Raw genomic sequence first — 17,751 nt, 5'->3', positions numbered from 1 at the left:
GGAGAGGAGACCGATCTGTGTCCCTTGTACATAGGGACACAGCATCGGTCACCTCCCCCAGTCCCCCCCTCCCCCCACACAGTTAGAACACACCCAGGATACACATTTAACCCCTTCCTCACCCCCTAGTGTTAACCCCTTCACTGCCAGTCACATTTATACAGTAATTAGTGCATTTTTATAGCACTGATCGCTGTATAAATGTGAATGGTCCCAAATTTGTGTCAAAAGTGTCCGATACGTATGCCGCAATATCGCAGTCCCAATAAAAATCGCAGATTGCCGCCATTACTAGTAAAATAAAAAATCATAATTCTGTTTCCCATTTTGTAGGCGCTATAACTTTTACGCAAACCAGTCGCTTATTGCGATTTTTTTTTTTTTTTACAAAAATACGTCGAAAAATACGTATCGACCTTAACTGAGAATTTTTTTTTTTTTTTAAATTGGGATATTTATTATAGCAACAAGTAAAAAAAAAAAATATATTTTTTAAATTGTCGCTCTTTTTTTGTTTATAGCGCAAAAAATAAAAACCGCACAGGTGGTCAAATACCACCAAAAGAAAGCTCTATTTGTGGGGAAAAAAGGACGTCAATTTTGTTTGGGAGCCACGTCGCACGACCGCGCAAATGTCAGTTAAAGCGACGCAGTGCCGGAAGCTGAAATTTTGCCTGGGAACGAAGGGGGTTTATGTGCCCAGTAAGCAAGTGGTTAAGGACCATGGCACGCCGATATACGCCGTCAGAATGGCATGGCTGGGCATACCAATGTAGGGGTACATCGCCTTTAAGGCCCCATTCACACGAGGCGGACTCCGTCGCAGATCTCCGCTGAGCTGGCAGATGACAAGCTCTTCTCTGCTCACTGAGCGGGGAGGGGCTTGTGCAGCGCCGCTGATTCCTATGGAGCGATCTGATGAAAGCGGACAGCATGTTTTTTTTATCAGATCTCACCCGATCTGATCCGCCATGGATGGATACCGACGTATCACCACTGTCTCTGTCTCCGCTGACATCCGACGCTCCATAGGACTGCATGGGGTGTGTGAGGCTCATCCCTACTGGTGATATAGTGGACTACATAAATTATTGGTCCTCTTTACTTGCGAATATTCCCTACTCTTTGTATTATTTTCTAAGACAAATGAAGATATAAGAGCAATCAACAAATAAGAACAATTTTTACATACAATAACAATAATAAAGTTGTAAGTTACAAGGACACTAAAAAAGCTGGCCTTCACATTATACACTATATTACCAAAAAGTATTGGGACACCTGCCTTTACACGCACATGAACTTTAATGGTATCCCAGTCTTAGTCCGTAGGGTTCAATATTGAGTTGGCTCACCCTTTGCAGCTATAACAGCTTCAACTCTTCTGGGAAGACTGTCCACAAGGTTTAGGAGAGTCAGTCAAGTTCCTCCACCCCAAACTCACCTATCCATGTCTTTATGAACCTTGCTTTGTTCACAGGTCCAAATCATCTGGTGGAGGGGGGAATATGGTGTGGCCTTTTTATTCAAAGGTTGGGCTTGGCCCCTTAGTTCCAGTGAAGGGAACTCTTAAAGCGGGAGTTCACCCATTTATTTGTTTTTTGACCTTTTCCCCTTAGATTCCTGCTCGTTTTGTCTAGGGGAATCGGCTAGTTGTTTTAAAATATGAGCCGTACTTACCCGTTTTCGAGCTGCATCTTCTTCCGTCGCTTCCGGGTATGGGTCTTCGGGAGCGGGCGTTCCTTCTTGATTGACAGTCTTCCGAGAGGCTTCCGACGGTCGCATCCATCGCGTCACTAGTAGCCGAAAGAAGCCGAACGTCGGTGCGGCTCTATACTGCGCCTGCGCATCGACGTTCGGCTTCTTTCGGAAAATCGTGACGCAATGGATGCGACCGTCGGAAGCCTCTCGGAAGACTGTCAATCAAGAAGGAACGCCCGCTCCCGCAGCCCATACCCGGAAGCGACGGAGAAGATGCATCTCGTAAACCGTAAGTACTGCTCATATTTTAAAACATCTAGCCGATTCCCCTAGACAAAACGAGCATCCATCTAGGGGGAAATAGTCATATATACAGGTGAACCTCTGCTTTAAGGTGTCAGCATATCAAGATATTTTGGAAAATTTCATGCTCCCAACTTTGTGGAAACAGTTTGGGGATGGCCCCGTCCTGTTCCAACATGACTGCGCACCAGTGCACAAAGCAAGGTCCATAAAGACATGGATGAGCAAGAAACATAGAAGTAGTAGTAAAAGCAGCACACTTTGCACACACATGAACTTTAATGACATCCCAGTCTTAGTCCGTAGAGTTCAATATTGAGTTGGCCTACTCTTTACAGCTATAACAGCTTCAACTCTTCTGGGAAGACTGTCCACAAGGTTTAGGAGTGTGTCTATGGGAATGTTGGACCTTTCTTCCAGAAGCACATTTGTGAAGTCAGGCACTGATGTTGGACAAAAAGGTCTGGCTCACAGTCTCTGCTCTAATTCATGCCAAAGGTGCTCTATGGGGTTGAGGTCAGGACTGTGTGCAGGCCAGTCAAGTTCCTCCACCCCAAACTCGCTTATCCATTTCTTTATGGGCCTTGCTTTGTGGTATTTGATCACCTCTGCGTTTTTATTTTTTTGCGCTATAAACAAAAAAAAAAAGAGCGCCCGCACAGTGGGATTTTCAAAGCAACGTGCAGGTACGTTGCTTTGCCCAGCCGAGCCGTTCTGCCGACGTATATAGTAGTTAGGCAGTCAGCAAGTGGTTAAGTTATACAGTTAGCATCTGGTTAAAATCTATGGCCCAGATTCACGTAGGAGATACGACGGCGTGATCTCTGAGTCTGAGGCGTCGTATCTTGGCGCCTGATTCAAAGAATCAGATACGCCAGAATTTGTATAAGATACGTCCAGCGTAAGCCTCCTACACCGTTGTATCTTAACTGCATATTTACGCTGGCCGCTAGGGGCGTGTACGCTGATTTACGCCTAGAAATATGTAAATCAGCTAGCTACGCCAATTCATTACAGATACGCCGTTTACGTTAGGCTTTTCCCGGCGTAAAGTTACCCCTTCTATATGAGGCGTAGATGAGGCGTACCAATGTTAAGTATGGACTTCGGAACAGCGTCAAATTTTTCACGGTTTACGTCGTTTGCGTAAGTCGTTCGCGAATAGGGCTGTGCGTCATTTACGTTCACGTCGAAAGCATTGGCTTCTTGTTAATTTGGAGCATGCGCACTGGGATACTTTCACGGACGGCGCATGCGCCGTTCGTAAAAAGCGTCATTTACGTGGGGTCACATTAAATTTACATAACACACGCCCACATCTTCCACATTTGAATTAGGCGGGCTTGCGCCAGCCTATTTACGCTACGCCGCCGCAACTTTGGTTTGAGAATACTGCACTTGCCTGTCAAAGTTGCGGAGGCGTAACCAGTGGCGGCTGGTGCTCAAAATTTTTGGGGGGACGCAAACAAACGAAAAAACAAAACAAAAAAACAATTGCAGCCACACTGTGCTCATCAAATGCAGCCACTATGCCCATCAAATGCAGCCACTGTGCCATGCCATCAATTGTCGCCACTGTGCCATCAATTGTCGCCACTGTGCCATGCCTTCAAATGCAGCCACTGTTTCATTCAACGCAGCCACTGTGCCATCATTTATCACCACTGTGCCCATCAATTGTCACCACTGTGCCATGCCATCAAACACAGCCACTGTGCCATCAATTGTCACCACTGTGCCATACCAAACGCAGCCACTGTGCCATCAATTGTCACCACTGTGCCCATCAATTGTCACCACTGTGCCATCGAACGCAGCCACTGTGCCATGCCATCAATTGTTACCACTGTGCCCACATCAATTGTTACCACTGTACGAACATCAATTGTCACCACTGTGCCCTTTAATTGTTGCCACTTTGCCCTTTAATTGTTGCCACTTTGCCATTTAATTGTTGCCACTGTGCCCTTTAATTGTTGCCACTGTGCCCTTTAATTGTTGCCACTGTGCCCATTCATTTGTCCTCTTTGTCCCCACTGTGCCCCTTCCCCCCCCGCCTGGCACTTACCTTTACTGGAGTCAGCCATCCACGTCCTCGACCGTCGCCTCAATGTCTTCTCCCGCCCTCGATGACGCTTCAGCCAATCAGGTTGCCGGTAGCCAGAACCGGCCAACCTGATTGGCTGAGATGCCTGTCAGTCTTATACAAGGAGCGCATCCCTAGTGCGTTCCTTGTATAAGCTTCCGGGACCCGAGGGCTGTACTCGGAAAAGTTTATCAGAGCCATTGGCTCTGATAGGCACTTCCGTACAGCCAACCAGCTGCCGTTATTCAGATGGCCGGACATGAGCGCCGACCATCTGAATAGAAGAGCGGCAGCGGCGATAATAACATAGATTCGTGCAATGCATGAATCTATGTTATTAGACTCTGTGGCGGTGAGAGCCAGAGGGGGCGGCGCTCCAGCGCCCTCTATGGACGAACCGCCACTGGGCGTAACGTAAATAGGATACGTTACGCCCGCACAAAGTTGCGCGCTGAATCCGGGCCTGAATATGCAACACAACAATACAAGTATGTTAAAGCAAGCACGTAACGCTGTAATAGCCACATAAAAAGGACTGTAACATAAACATTTAAATAATAGCTGAAGAAATGTATTTGCTGATATTCGATCTGCTGACGATCCCGCTGATATTAGTTCCATCAAGAACTGTAATTTCACTATATTGCGTTGCTATCAATTTGCATCAACGACAGTCGATTTTTCCCTGCCCATTTACACACGGAATAACATGTGGAGTAATGTGTGTCTATCCAAGCGCTTCTGCATTTTATCAAGGATTGCACACCAGCCGTTTATTCCTATTCCTCCTCCCAGGCCGCCATAGCCAGTGTTATTAATTTCACCGTGATTACCGCATATTCCCATAGTTCAACTTCATTACAGTATTGATATTGTAATTAATATGGATTTATCATAAAACAAGCCAAGCTCATGCAAGTTAGTTAAAATATACATCATACACAGGCTCATTATCAGGGAAACTGGGGAAATACTCTAATCCTTACATAATAGAAAATTATTAATGTGCTCCAGATTTAGATAGCATAACGTATTTCCACTGCGCCTGTCGGGGTCCGCATTTGTGTTCCAACGCAATGCGGAATCCCTACTGAGTAATGACATTTTTTTGGATAGCCCAACGTGAACAGCAACCCCCAACTTCGTGTTGCTTTTTAAAACCGAGTCAGTGGGGTTGAATTAGGCTCCATTCACACCTATGCATGTTGCTTTTGAGCGTTTTTGCAGTGCTTTTTGAGCTTCTTCCTGCGTTTTTCGACACGCGTTTTTACCACGATTTGCGTTTATTTTTACATTTTTTTTAGCCGTCAAATGTATTAATTTTTTTACATTTTATTTAACAACCAGCTATAAACAGGTTTAACAAAAAAGTTTAGGCCAATAAGTATTCTTCTACATATTTTTGGTAAAAAAAAGATCACAATAAGCGTTTATTGATTGGTTTGCGCAAAAGTCATAGTGCATACAAAATAGGGGATAGATTTATGGCATTTTTTATATTTTTTTTATTAGTAATGGCGGCGATCTGCAATTTTTATCATGACTGCGACATTATGGTGGACACATCGGACACTTTTGGCGCTATTTTGGGACCATTGTCATTTATACAGCGATCAGTGCTATAAAAATGCACTGGTTACTGTGTAAATGACACTGTCAGGAAGGGGTTAACCACTAGGGGCGAAGAAGGGGTTAAGTGTGTCCTAGAGAGTGGTTCTAACTGTGGGTGGGATGGGCTACCAGTGACATGACAGCGATCACTGTTCCCGATCACAGGGATCAAAAAGACTTCAGATCTCACATTTACACTTAAATTCAATAAAAAATATGGGGTAGATTCACGTACCTTTAGGCGGGCGTAGCGTATCTCCTATACGCTACGCTGCCGTAACTTTGAGAGGCGAGTTTGGTATTTTCAAAGATTTTGCCGCCGTTACGGCGGCGTAGCGTAAATAGGCCGGCTAAAGCCCGCCTAATTCAAATGTGGAAGATGTCGGCGTGTGTTATGTAAATGTATTGTGACCCCACGTAAATGACGCTTTCTCCGAAACGGCGCATGCGCCGTCTGTGAAAGTATCCCAGTGCGCATGCTCCAAATTAACCCGCAAAAAGCCAATGCTTTCGACGTGAATGTAAATTACGCACAGCCCTATTCGCGAACGACTTGCGCAAACGACGTAATCGACGGAAAATTCGACGCTGGCCCGACATCCATACTTAACATTGGTACGCCTCATCTACGCCTCATATAGCAGGGGTAACTTTACGCTGGAAAAAGCCTAACGTAAACGGCGTATCTGTAATGCGACGGCCGGGCGTACGTTCGTGAATTGGCGTATCTAGCTGATTTACATATTTCTAGGCGTAAATCAGCGTACACGCCCCTAGCAGCCAGCGTAAATATGCAGTTAAGATACGATGGCGTAGGAGACTTACGCTGGTCGTATCTTATACTAATTCTGGCGTATCTGATTCTTAAAATCAGGCGCCAAGATGCGACGCCTCAGACTCAGAGATACAACGGCGTATCTGGAGATACGCAGTCGTATCTCCTACGTGAATCAGGGCCATATCGTATACAAAATAGGGGATACATTTATGGCATTTTTTATAATTTTTTTATTAGTAATGGCGGCGATCTGCAATTTTTATCATGACTGCGATATTATGGCGGAAACGTTGGACACTTTTGGCGCTATTTTGGGACCATTGTCATTTATACAGCGATCGGTGCTATAAAAATGCACTGGTTACTGTGTAAATGACACTGGCAGGGAAGGGGTTAACCACTAGGGGCGAGGAAGGGGTTAAGTGTGTCCTGGGGAGTGATTCTAACTGTGGGGGGGATGGGCTACCAGTGACATGACAGCGATCACTGTTCCCGATCACAGGGATCAAAAAGACCTCAGATCTCACATTTACACTTATAGCTAGATTCAGATACAGTTACGCCGGCGTATCAGTAGATACGCCGTCGTAACTCTGAATCTACGCCATCGTAAATTTAAGCGTATTCTGGAAACCAGATACGCTTAAATTAGGCTAAGATACGAGCGGCGTAAGCCTCCTACGCCGTTGTATCTTAGGGTGCATATTTACGCTGGCCGCTAGGTAGCGCTTCCGTCGATTTCAGCTTAGAATATGCAAATGAGCAAGATACGCCGATTCACGAACGTACGTGCGCCCGGCGGATTTTTTTACGTCGTTTGCGTAAGGCTTTTTCCGGCGTAACGTTTCTCTTGCTATATGAGGCATAGCCAATGTTAAGTATGGACGTCGTTCCCGCGTCGAATTTTGAAAATTTTACGTCGTTTGCGTAAGTCGTTCGCGAATAGGGCTTTGCGTAAATTACGTTCACGTCGAAAGCATTGACTATTTGCGACGTGATTAGGAGCATGCGCACTGGGATACGTTCACAGCCGGCGCATGCGCCGTTCGCGAGAAACATCATTTACGTGGGGTCATGTTTTATTTGCATAAAACACGCCCACCTCTTGACAATTTGAATTTGGCGCGCTTACGCTGGCAGATTTACGCTACGCCGCCGCAACTTACGGAGCAAGTGCTTTGTGAATACTGCACTTGCTTCTCTAAATTTGCGGCGGCGTAGCGTAAATAACATACGCTACGCCCGCACAAATTTACGTCGCCCTACCTGAATCTAGCCCATATTTTTTAATTAAGAAAAAATGTGCTCTTTCAGGCCGTTGGGTGGAAGTGGCGTTTGACGTCGCTTCCATCAACCAACGTCATTAAGTCGAGTGTGGGGTCATCATTCCCTCACTTGACTCAAAGCGCCTGAAGCAAAAGGATTGGAATGGCTCCGGTAAGTGGCGGAGATGAGGGGGTGGGCCCACCGATAAAAGTGATCTCGCTGAGACATAGATAGTGGGGCTCAGTCCCGCCTCCGCTCTCTTGTCACAGGATTTGATTGACAGCAGCGAGAGCCAATGGCTCCTGTTGCTATCAGTCTATCCAATGAGGACGGATACAGCGGCTGCAACCACTGAGCTCATGCACATCGCTGGATCAGATAGGTTCAGGTAAGATAAAGGGGGGCTTTGGTAGCAGCTGCAGCACAAAAGATTTTTCATCTTGATGCATAGAATGCATTAAAGGGGTTGTAAAGGTACAATTTTTTTTCCCTAAATAGCTTCCTTTCCCTTAGTGCAGTCCTCCTTCACTTACCTCATCCTTCCATTTTGCTTTTAAATGTCCTTATTTCTTCTGAGAAATCCTCACTTCCTGTTCTTCTGTCTGTAACTCCACACAGTAATGCAAGGCTTTCTCCCTGGTGTGGAGTGTCGTGCTCACCCCTCCCTTGGACTACAGGAGAGTCAGGACGCCCACCAACACACAGCTCCTTTCTCTATCTGCAACATAGAGAGCGTCCTGACTCTCCTGTAGTCCAAGGGAGGGGGCGAGCACGACACTCCACACCAGGGAGAAAGCCTTGCATTACTGTGTGGAGTTACAGACAGAAGAACAGGAAGTGAGGATTTCTCAGAAGAAATAAGGACATTTAAAAGCAAAATGGAAGGATGAGGTAAGTGAAGGAGGACTGCACTAAGGTAAAGGAAGATATTTAGGAAAACAATAATTGTACCTTTACAACCCCTTTAAGGGGAAAAACCTGGAGACTTTACAACCCCATTGCTTAGTGAATGAGGGTTCCATCATCCAATCAGGTGCAAACAAACCTGCTATTTTTTTCTTTACTTGCACATCCCTTGTAAAGTAAACAGCCTATTTGTTCTTAGTAATTCAATCCAGAGACTCTAAAAAATGGTTGAATCACCCTTGACCTTTGATGCAAATATGAAGCTTTCTGGTGCGAATATACGTAGAGAAAAAACTGATGTATGCAAATTAAAATGTTATTTAATGAGCTATAACCCTCATTTGTAGATCGTTAAAATGTGGGCATTTATACCTACAAAGGGCAGTTCCAGAAAAATTAACTGAAAAAAAAGAAAAAAAAAAACGTGGAGTGAAAGTTAATTGTTTTTAATTAGGGAAGAGCTATTTGCGTTTTCTCCCAAATTTCTTCAGTGCCTTGAAAAAGTATTCATACCCCTTGACATTTTCCACATCTTGTCATGTTACAACCAAAAACGTAAATTGTATTTTATTGGGATTTTATGTGATAGACCAACACAAATTGGCACATGCCGTATATACTCGAGTATAAGCCGACCCGAATATAAGCAGATGCACCTAATTTTACCACAAAAATCTGGGAAAACGTATTGACTCGAGTATAAGCCTAGGGTGTCAATCTGCATGCCTCACTGTGCCCATGTGCATGCCTCACTGTGCCCATGCCTCACTGTGTCCATGCCTCACTGTGTCCATGTCTCACTGTGCCCATGCCTCACTGTGCCCATGCCCCACTGTGCCCATGCCTCACTGTGCCCATGCCTCACTGTGTCCATGCCTCACTGTGTCCATGCCTCACTGTGCCCATGCCTCACTGTGCCCATGCCCCACTGTGCCCATGCCCCACTGTGCCCTTGCCTCACTGTGCCCATGCCTCACTGTGCCCATGCCTCACTGTGTCCATGCCTCACTGTGTCCATGCCTCACTGTGCCCATGCCTCACTGTGTCCATGACTAGACTTACGTTTAACATGGGAGTATTTAGAAGGGGTGCCCGGCTTTGAAAAATCATATTGACTCGAGTATAAGCCTAGGGTGTCCATCTGCATGCCTCACTTTGCCTCACCGTGCCCATGTGCATGCCTCACTGTGCCCATGCCTCACTGTGCCCATGTCTCACTGTGCCCATGCCTCAGTGTGCCCATGCTCCACTGTGCCCATGCCTCACTGTGCTCATGCCTCACTGTGCCCATGCCTCACTGTGTCCATGCCTCACAGTGTCCATGCCTTACTGTGTCCATGCCTCACTGTGTCCATACCTCACTGTGTCCATGCCTCACTGTGTCCATGACTAGACTTACGTTTAACATGGGAGTATTTAGAAGGAGTGCCCGGCTTTGAAAAATCGTATTGACTCGAGTATAAGCCTAGGGTGTCCATCTGCATGCCTCACTGTGCCATACTTTGCCTCACCGTGCCCATGTGCATGCCTCACTGTGTCCATGCCTCACTGTGCCCATGTCTCACTGTGCCCATGCCTCACTGTGTCCATGCCTCGCTGTGCCCATGCCTCACTGGGTCCATGCCTCACTGTGTCCATGACTAGACTTACGTTTAACATGGGAGTATATAGAAGGGGTGCCGGATTTGAACAATCGGTGCTCCCCGGCCGTAGGTTCTCCAGACAGCAAACTCTGCACACGTGTAAATGAGAACTGGGGCTACATGTGTGCCAAGTTCAGGGTTCAGGGGACCTACGGCCAGCTGGTACCGGGTCCCCAAAGTTACCAGAGAAATTACTGTTTAACATGGGAGTCTATGGAAGGGGAGCCCGACTTTAAAAAAACGGTGCTCCCCGGCTATAGGTCCCCCGGACAACAAACTTTGCACCCTTGTAGAGGAAGAGTGGGGCTATATGTGTGCCAATTACGGCCGGCTGATACCGGGGCCCCAAAGTCTGGGAGATCAGGCACAACAAGGTGACTCGAGTATAAGCTGAGGGGGGCATTTTCAGCACCAAAAAAATGTGCTGAAAAACCCGGCTTATACTCGAGTATATACGGTAATTGGTGGATGGAAAATAATAAATGGTTTTCAATTTTCTTTACAAATAAATATGTGAAAAGGGTGGCGTGCATTTCTATTCAGCCCCCTTTACTCTGATACCCCTAACTAAAACCTAGTGGAACAAATTGCCTTCAGAAGTCACCTAATTAGTAAATAGAGTCCACATGTGTGTAGTTTATTCTCAGTATAAATACAGCCATTCTATGAAGCCTTCAGAGGTTTGTTAGAGAACTTTAGTGAACAAACAGCTTCATGAAGGCCAAGGAACACACCAGACAGGTCAGGGATAAAGTTGTGGAGAAGTTTAAAGTAGGGTTAGGTTATAAAAAGAAACATCCCAAGCTTTTCTCACGGAGCTCTGTTCAATCCATCATCCGAAAATGGAAAGAGTATGGCACAACTGCAAACCTACCAAGACATGGCCGTCCACCGATTTACTAATTAGGTGACTTCTGAAGGCAATTTGTTCCACTAGATTTTAGTTAGGGGTATCAGAGTACCACACTTTTCAGATATGTATTTGTCAAAAAAATTGAAAACGTGTGTAGTGCTGTAGCTGCAGAGGATGTCACAGACCTGGCTATGCTGTCTGGGAGGGATGGTATTCATAGATGTATTTAATTTGTGTGCGTATAGTTGTTTGCCTCGAGGTCAAATCCAATCAATTCCCCTTTTCTCATCAGAATCTAATAAAAAATAATATCGTTCTAAGTCATGTTGCGTTAGAACCCATAAACCCTGTTCCTGGGCCAATCACAAGACCAAAAGCAAATAAATGTGCTTGGTTGGTATTTAATGTAGCCACGCATTAGCTGCTGGTAATAACTGGTTCATCCCTAAAAGTAAAGAAGCTGCCCACCACCGCAAGCACCAGTCCTTTCACACCGGCTCCAATAAGGCTTCTTTCACACTATGGATTGTATGTCCGTTTTATAATATCCGTATTACACCTATTAACGGACGTTTAATAACGGATTTAATAACGGATACATACAGATAAATATTTTACCATTCTTCCTTTATTGAAAACGGATAATGTTTATCCGTATGTATCCGTATACATCCGTTATATCATTCCTTTCTAACGTCCGTTAATAAAAAACATTTCACCCTTTCTTGAAGTCCAGCTCCAGAAGTCTTTACTGAGCATTCTCAGTTAAATTAACGTCCGTTACTATAACGGACATTTACGGAGACATTTACTAACGTCCGTGCGCCATAGACTTCAATGTTAAAATATAACGGACGTTAATATATCCGTTACTTGCAACGGACAAAAAATGGACAAAAAATAGTGCAAGACCCGTCACATATTCCGTTATAACTAACGTCCGTACGTTAACGGACTATTACGGATCTTTACGGAACATAAAAAAATCCCATAGACTTTAATGATATTTTATAAAGGACGTAAAACTTCCGTTTTTTAAAACGGATTTATTTTGTAGTGTGAAAAGGGCCTAACACAGTCTCTAGGAGATGCCTTTTTAGTATTTATTGATTGAAGAAACTTTAACAGGAGAGGGATTTAAAGTGATACTATAGGTTTGATAAAAAAAAAATAACAAACATGTCATACTTACCTCCTCTGTGCAGATCGTTTTGCACAGAGTGGCCCCGATCCACGTCTTCTGGGGTCCCACGGCGGCTCTCTCGACTCTCCCCTACATCAGATAACCCCCTCTGGGAAGTGCTCTCCAAAGGGGGTTACCTTGCGGGTGCACTCCAATGTCCAGCATTTGGCGTGCATAGCCGCCAAATGCAGGACTTGGCGCTGCTCCCCCCAGCGCTCACGTCATTGGATTTGATTGACAGCAGCGGGAGCCAATAGCTGCGCTGCTATCAATCTATCCAATGAAGAGCCGAGAACCCGTGGAGAGAGCTCCCGGTCCTGTCGGGGGAGAAATGCCTGACCGTCTGTTCATACAATGTATGAACAGAAGATCAGTAATTTCCCCTAGTGAGGCCACCCCCCTACAGTTAGAACACACCCAGGGAACATACTTAACCCCTTCCCCGCCCCCTAGTGTTAACCCCTTCACTGCCAGTGGCATTTTTATAGTAATCCAATGCATTTTTATAGCACTGATCGCTATAAAAAATGCCAGTGGTCCCAAAAATGTGTCAAAAGTGTCTGAAGTGTCCGCCATAATGTCGCAGTACCGAAAAAAATCGCTGATCACCGCCATTACTAGTAATAAAAATATTAATAAAAATGACATAAAACTACCCCCTATTTTGTAAACGCTATAACTTTTGCGCAAACCAATCAATAAACGCTTAATACGTATCGGCCTAAACTGAGTTTTTTTTATATATTTTTGGGGGATATTTATTATAGCAAAAAGTTAAAAATATTCATTTTTTTTTAAATTGTCGCTCTATTTTTGTTTATAGCGCAAAAACTAAAAACCGCAGAGGTGATCAAATACCACCAAAAGAAAGCTCTATTTGTGGGGAAAAAAGGACGCCAATTTTGTTTGGGAGCCACGTCGCACGACCACGCAGTTAAAGCGACGACGCAGTGCCGAATCGCAAAAAGTGCTCTGGTCTTTGACCAGCAATACGGTTCGGGGGTTAAGTGGTTAAGTTCAATAGCCAGTGCGGCTTTTCTGCTTGCTTCTAAGCATACGTGTGTTTTTTTGTGCGTTGGAATTGCATACAGACGATGCAATTTTCCCGTCGGAAAATTGGAGAACCAGCTCTCAAATTTTTGCTGTCGGAAATTCCGATGGGGCCTACACACGGTCGGAATTTCCGACCAAAAGCTCACATGGAACTTTTCTTGTCGGAATTTCCGATGGTGTGTACGCGGCATTACAATGTGTTAAGGCAAGTGAATAGGCCCCAATGACCAAATGAAGGAAAAGAGGACTGAATTTTGAATCAGCCCAGAGTTCCATTAGGTAGATTCAGGTAGAGTTAGGCCGACTTATCAGTAGATACGCCGACCTAACTCAGAATCTACGCCGACTTATGTTTAAGTGTATGCTCAAACAGAGATACGCTTAAACATATTTAAGATAGGATGGCTTGCGCCGTCCTATCTTAGGTTGCAATATTTAGGCTGGCCGCTAGGTGGCGCTTCCATTGCGGTCGGCGTAGAATATGTAAATTAGTAGATACACCGATTCACGAACGTACGCCCGGTTCGCCGCAGTACATTTACGCCGTTTCCGTAAGCCATTATCAGGCCTAAAGTTAATCCATCTATTAGATGGAATAGCAATGTTAAAGTATGGCCGCCGTTCCCGCTTCAAGATTCGAAATTTTTACGTTGTTTGCTTAAGTCGTCCGCGAATAGCGATTTACGTCGTTTACGTCCACGTCAAAATCAATAGGCCCGTGCGGCGTACTTAGCCGCAATGCACACTGGGAAATGTAGGCGCCCGGCGCATGCGCAGTAAAAAGAAAAAACGTCAAAAATGTAAGGTCAAGCCTTATTAACATAAAACACACCCCCCAAACACATTTGAATTAGGCGCCCTTACACCCGCCGATTTAGGCTACGCCGCCGTAACTTAGCAGGTAAGTACATTGTGAATCATGTACTTGCCTAGCTAACTTACGGCGGCGTAGCCTAAACACACTAAGCTACGCCACCGCAAGTTTAGGCACAGCTATTTGAATCTACCTACAAGTTTGCAGCTGCTAAACCAATCTCGCCCGTCTCTTGTTTTTGCGTATATTTTATTATAAAGCGACAAACCTTACAGGTAGTAACATAGAACCTTTGTATGATTACAAAACACATTACCATTTGATAATTCAATGTGACTCTCGACAAATTGAAACAGGAAAAACAATTACTTTTTGTTTTAAATGAAATGAAGTAGAAATAAAGGACGCTAAATGTTCCCGTATGCTGTTTAATCATTGAATTAAAAATACCTGAATCCCTCATTCCCTTTTTAAAATAAATAACGTCTGTGCGTTTAACGTAGAAAGGCTTAAAAGCACTTTGTTTGTTTTTCTGTTTTGTTTTTTTCCTTCTTTTTGAATAATGATAGTGCAAGGAGATGTACAGGCTACTAAATTGGATTCTTGAAGCAAATTAAAAGTAAGCTTACTAATTAACAAATCAGCTTATATGGATGTCTTTTAAAATGAATGTTTTAGGTATTATATATGAAGAACATCTTTAACCGTTTTCATTCAACAGTATGTGTACTGGGGGATCTCTGCTATCAGGTAAATCAGGTAAACTGGGCGTCCCCTCTCGGCCTGAAACCCCTTGGTACAGCCCTGGCCTGGTACGGTTCAGGAGGGAGGGGCGCTCTCTCGTCCCCCCTCTTTTCCTGCGGCCTGCCAGGTTGCGTGCATGGATAAGGGGTTTGGTGTTGATTTTTGGGGGGAACTCCACGCCATTGATATGAAGTTCCCCTTCATATCCATACCAGAACTGAAGGGCCTGGCAATTGAATTTGGGGGGAACCCCACGCATTTTTTTTTTATGAATGACTTTCCTCTGTATTGCCGGGAGCCGACAATTCATTAAAGCCGCGAGTGATTTTAAATTTAAAGGAATATTTCACTTTTATTATTTCACTTTTAGCATTATTAAAATCACTTCTCCCGAAAAAAAAACAGCCATTTTTAAAACTTTTTTTGCATTGATACATGTCCCCTGGGGCAGGACCAGGGTCTCCAAACACTTTTCATGACAATAACTTGCATATTAGCCTTTAAAATTAGCACTTTAGATTTCAAACGTTCGAGTCCCATAGACTTTAACGGGGTTCTAAAGTTCACACGAACTTGCCGCGAACACCCCAAATTGCTCGCTGTTCGGCGAACAGGCAATGTTCGAGTCGAACATAAGTTTGAGTCGAACTCGAAGCTCATCCCTATTCCTGATGTAAAGTGGTTGTAAAGGCTTTGGCTGCTATCAATCTGTGAATTGAGAAGGGAGAGAGCAAGCCTAGTAATTTTTTAGAAAAAACAAACAAATTTTAACATGGATGTGAAAAATGTCAAAATTGGCCAAGGCAGTAAGTGGTTAATGGTCAACTGCTACCAAAACAGCGTTTTCACTTTCAGATGGGCACTGTTGAATGCCTTGACAGTTTTTTATATGTCTTAAAGATTATTTTGATAAGACAAAAAGTGAAATAATAAAGAGATTCATAAAAATAAAAAAAATCACTCTCTTTTTGGCTTTCTACACAAGTCTAGGTCCCCCAGAAATCCTTCCTGACCTCCATGACCTCTATGTCTTATATAATGTAATGTCTCAGGCTGCGTACACACGATCGGTCCATCCGATGAGAATGGTCCGAAGGACCGTTGTCATCGGTTAACCGATGAAGCTGACTGATGGTCTGATGTGCCTACACACCATCGGTTAAAAAAAAACGATCGTGTCAGAATGTGGTGACATAAAACACAACGACGTGCTGAAAAAAACAAAGTTCAATGCTTCCAAGCATGCGTCGACTTGATTCTGAGCATGCATTGATTTTTAACCGATGCTTTTGCATGCTAACTATCGGTTTTGACCTATGGGTTATCAGTCCATAGGTTACATTTTAAAGCAAGTTCTAAAATTTTTGACCGAAGGTTAACTGACCGATGGGGCCCACACACGATCGGTTTGGACCGATGAAAATGTCCTTCAGTCCGTTTTCATCGGTTTTGACCGATCGTGTGTACGCGGCCTTAATATGAGAGCACTGTATCATCATGATGTAAATTTGGTTGGGTGGTTACCATCATGTGCTTTGCAATTGAACTGGTAGATATTTGAAGGACCTTTTTAAATATCCTTGAGTGTGTCTAATATGATGCATTGTCTTATTGGAGTATTAAATCATCATGATAAAGATTTGTCTGGGGGTAACCATCATGTACTTTGCAATTGAACTGGTAGATATTTGAAGGACCTTTATAAATATCTGTTAAGTGTCGCTAATATGATGCATTGCATTATGGGAGTATTGGATCATGAAGATATCGATTTGGTTGGGGGTGACAATTATGTGCTTTGCAATTGAACTGGTAGATATTTGAAGGTCCTCTTTAAATATTTGTGTGTCTAATGTGATGCATGGTCTTATGGGAGCACTGCATCATCATGATGTATGTTTGGTTGGGGGGGGGGGGGGGGCATCATGTGCCTTGCAATTCAACTGGTGGCCATTTGAAGGACCTCTTTAAATATCCATTGAGTGTGTCTAATGTGCTGCATGGTCTTATGGGGGCATTGCATCATCGTGATCTAGATTTAGTCAGGGACGACTATTGTGTGCTTTAAAACTGAACTAGTAGATGTTTAAATGACCTTTTCACCCACACACTGAAGCCTAGTACACACGATCAGTCCATCCAATGAGAACGGTCTGAAGGACCGTTGTCATAGGTTAACCGATGAAGCTGACTGATCGTGTCAGAACGCGGTGACGTAAAACACAACGACGTGCTGAAAAATGCTTTCAAGCATGCGTCGACTTGATTCTGAGCATGCGTGGATTTTTAACCGATGGTCGTGCCTACTAACGATCGTTTTTGACCTATCGGTTAGGAATCCATAGGTTAAATTTAAAGCAAGTTGGCTTTTTTTTAACCGATGGGGCCCACACACGATCGGTTTTGATCGATGAAAACAGTCCATCAGACCGTTGTCCTGTGGTTAACCTATCGTGTGTACGAGGCCTGAGTAGAACAGTTTACACTGTAGAAATATTGAAAAAAAGGAGATGAATACTAAGAAATGCCATAGTTAGCTGCAAACCAACTCTTTCATCCCCAATCATAACAAAGGGTATGTTCCCTTGTAACTGGATTATGAATTATCGGTTTATAGTACATAATAAGAAGCCATTATTATTTGGCTCTTTAGTTGGTGGGGCAGGTAGAATTACAGCTTAACCACTTACAGACCGCCACACGACCATATACATCGGCACTTTGAAGAGGGATATCTAGGTAATGGCAGCAGCTGCCATAACCGGGATATCCATCTCTTCAGGCGGCGGTCCAGTTAACGAGAATGGTAG

This window comes from Rana temporaria, chromosome 1, assembly GCF_905171775.1.
Source record: "Rana temporaria chromosome 1, aRanTem1.1, whole genome shotgun sequence".
Lineage (NCBI taxonomy): Eukaryota > Metazoa > Chordata > Amphibia > Anura > Ranidae > Rana > Rana temporaria.
Note: the sequence above shows the minus strand (reverse complement) of the source record.